Consider the following 3,768-nt stretch of genomic DNA (forward strand, 5'->3'; position numbering starts at 1 on the left):
GTTGCTAGCCTTCCTTTAATGTTATGACAATACCGCACTACAAATGGGATGGCAGGAAACTTCCAGCTTATGCAAATGGTCCACACTCTGTCTTGGTGGTGTAATTTGGTGTCTGTTTTTCCCACCCTCAAGGTATTCTCATCTTTGTACTCTGGTGAAGGATTAGTTTTATGTTATTTCACCTTTCGGAGCCTAACACAATCTGTGTGTTCATGCTTCATTGCCATCTCGTGTAAGCTTCTTGTCGTCACAGCTGTAACATACATACTTCTACTTACCACACTCTTCCACCCCCCTTTCAAGTAGTTTTGTTTGCTCTGTGCTAGCTTAGTTTTCTTTTCCTGCAGATTCTTCCTCTGTTCTTTCCAGACATGCCAAGCATGTAGCAAATAAATATACCTTGTCGATGCCGCAGTCATCTCTTGCCACATTTGCTTGTCCATATCTCTACACACTGTTCCTCGCATTTCCCAACAGCTGTAGTGGGCTCACTGATCGCTAGCTATGCATCAATGTGCCCACTTCCGAAGGACTGAATTCCGCACTGCTTTTCCCAGAAAAACCACGCACTGCTCACACCTGTTCCTAATTGCACATAATGCCACTGCAATCAATGCTTCCTGAACTACAACGTGAAACTTATGCTTACCTCGCTTGCTGTGGCCATAAAGGGTACCGGCCTCTTAGGCGCAACCGGTCGGCCAATAATGACCAGGACCGACAACCCCCCTCCAAAAGGCCACCGCCAGTGCCCCTGCGATAAGCACCCCAAGCATTCTTTCAAACGACCTGCCGCATCACAGCACGGTTACACCTGTGCCAACACTTACCCCATTTCAGCCAGAAAGCAGCCAGCATCGCGCCTTGTGCAGATAGCATACTCATGGTACCTTCGGCTGGTCGCTCCGGTTCTCTCGTTCAGAGCGACTGGAGCGAGAGCAGCTCCCAATCAGAGGCGGGGTGGAAGACGCACCAGCCGAACGCGTAAGCGCTCTTCCGAGCAGTGAGAGGGACGGAAATAGCTGCAGAGGGCTACTTCCGCCAATATCAGACCACAGCGCCGCCCGGCAGCCGACCCCGCAACCATGCCCGCGACGTTCCGAAAGGCTGAAGCGGCTACCAGGATAGTGCCGTCTGTTTGCTAGGTGCAGGCAAAAGTAGGCGAAAAAAAGTATCTGTACCGTCCCGACAGCTTCCCAATATGGACACCCCGACGACCGCTGCGCAGCATCTGCTCTTCTGCCTTTATGACGGTAAGTTTGCAATACGAAGAACGCGCGCAGTGTGTTATGGCTTTCGACTCGCGTGCTGGTGACGCAGGATTTTTCCAGCGCTCAGCCATTGTGTCGCTTGGTGTTCTGTGTGCGTCCCGGGCCACTTTCGAAAGCACATACTGAGGCAGTTTAGCATGCAAGTGACTGAGCGAATTCTACAAGTGACGCGACGTAGCGAAAAATTACCGACTTGTGTTGGAACCTCGTCGCGGTGGCCGCTCGAAATGTGTTTGCGCCGCGGCACCAGATATTGCGAGCGTTGTCGCTTTGCTTATCAAAACATTTATTTGTTAGGTGCACTTACAAATGACCCACCTGTTTTTTGCGGGCAAGCATGTAGCGGTGTGCATATAGCGAAACCCCACGATCAGTAGTGAAATCGTCAGCAATTGTAAAAATCCAAAATGTTAGGCGATCCCTCACGAAATTCACTACCGGGGTCATAATACACTTTGAGGCGGTTATGTCAGCTCATCAGTTAAATTATGTGCATGGGGCTGAGGACTTGGATTATTTTCTTCTTGACAGCTGTTGGAGTTAACGCACTTCTGATAGTGTGAAGATTTTTTTTGTTGTTGGCTTCTGTGGCAGACTCTCCGGGCATAAATAAATTGCCTTGCCTGCCTGTCATCCATGTGTGAGGAAGTAAATTAAAATGTTTTTCCAATTTTTGTTCCTGAACAGAAAGCCAAGGAAGTGAAAACGAAGTACATCTGCAAACAGTGCCTGAAGATGGGCAGTCCAGCAGCAGCATCACTTCACCTAATGGTATGTATATATATATTCCCAGGTGGAAATCTCACCTCTTCGCTTTGAAATCACTTACCTTCTTGCAAAGCCTTGCACGTCTAACATTTATCAAGCAGTAGCATTAGTACATGTGGATTTTGCACTTGTACCAGAGCAAGCAAGCTCCAAGCTTCAAGTGGTATGAATGTGCTAAATTTTTCTCTTTATATCCTGTGACAGGTACGTGGACTACAGGTGAAACTAGGCTGCTTCTCGACCATTATGCGCGATACACACCACAAGTTGGCCCTCAACGGAGATTCCGCAGCAAGAAGATTATGTACGAACAGATCGCACAAGACATTAAAAGAGTGCTTGGAATCGCTCGCACAGGAGTGCAGTGTGAAACCAGATTCAAGACGCTGGCGAAACGAAAGCGCAACGAGGACAAGAATAATGCAACCTCCGGCCATTCTCGCTGCGCAGTGTCATATGAAGAGGAATTTGCAGCAATCAGGGCAATCGATGATAGCATCGAGCCAGAGATTTTGCGAGGTGTAAGAAAAGTTTCGTATAAGAAGACCATACCAAATACTGCTAGTGCAGTGCCTTCAAGTGTAGACAGTTCTGATGGCTGCAGCCAGGAAAGCGTTAATATATCGTCTGATGACCATGCAGCAGATTCTGGTTCATGTCAAGGGACAGAATATAAAAGGTGCCGCCCAGACAGAAAGACGCGCCCAAGCACATCTAGGATGCAAGAGATGGCATTTTTTTTTTGAAGAAATGAGAAAGGTTAACAATGAAAAAGAAGGTCGGCGTGAAGCAAGAGAGCAGAGAAAAGTCGAAAGGCACCAGGCACTACTCAAAGCTCATGCTGAGCAAATGGCACTGATGAGGGAGATTTTTAACTCCAAATAAACAATTGTTCATGATTGAAAGATCCTATTTATTCTAGAATATTATCAAGCAGCACTTTAGACAAAGTTCCTTCGTTTGTACCTGTTGAAAATCACAACATGTGTCTTAAAAGAGCAATAAAAGTTCGAGAAAAGCAATCATTTGTCCTCAACATCATTGCAGCTTCAAAAGAGCTGTACCAAAGCTTCCCTTTTCAGTTCTCCAAGCCTCCGAAGGGCACTATCACGAGCAGTTGGTTGTGTCGGTTGGTGCGTTGCCAAGTCTCCTTGCTTATGCCTGCAATGCCCTTCGTCTGTATCGTCATCACTCAGCAGGTCACCAACATCACAGTCGCCGGCATCCAGACAAATGTTATGAAGGACACAGCAGCTGAGGATGAGCTGGGTAATCTTGTCCACAGTATGAAACTCCACAAACCGAAGCTGCCGAAATCGTTGTTTTAACATGCCGAATGCATTCTCAATTTTCACTCGTGTTGCAGCATGGCGGTAGTTGTATGAAATCTTTGCCCGAGTCATGGTGCCATAATTCCTGAAAGGTGTGATCATATACTCCCTTATTGGATACGCTGCGTCTCCTAAGATGTGGTACTTGTTATTTTCGCATACCACTGGTAATTCTTCGTGCACTGTAGACAGCCTGAGGACCCTGGCATCATGTATCTTGCTAGGTGTTCCCGTGAAAACGTCTTGAAATCTGCATCTTGAGTCGCAAATTCCTTGCATCGTCAGTGACACCTTGTCATGTCTGTTAACATAGGTAGACTTAACCATGTTGTCCGGACATCGCATACACACATAGGTGCCATCAATGCAGCCAAGCACATTGGGGAAGCCAGCAATTT

General features: G+C 47.1%; 1 pseudogene; it reads left to right on the top strand.

Moving 5' to 3' along the window:
• Nucleotides 1–1,146: 1,146 nt before the first annotated feature.
• LOC149326163 (uncharacterized) lies at nt 1,147–2,948 on the top strand (annotated as a pseudogene).
• The last annotated feature ends 820 nt before the right edge of the window (nt 2,949–3,768 follow it).

Source organism: Amblyomma mixtum, chromosome 10 (assembly GCF_055824585.1).
Source record: "Amblyomma mixtum isolate Tamu chromosome 10, ASM5582458v1, whole genome shotgun sequence".
Classification (NCBI taxonomy): domain Eukaryota; kingdom Metazoa; phylum Arthropoda; class Arachnida; order Ixodida; family Ixodidae; genus Amblyomma; species Amblyomma mixtum.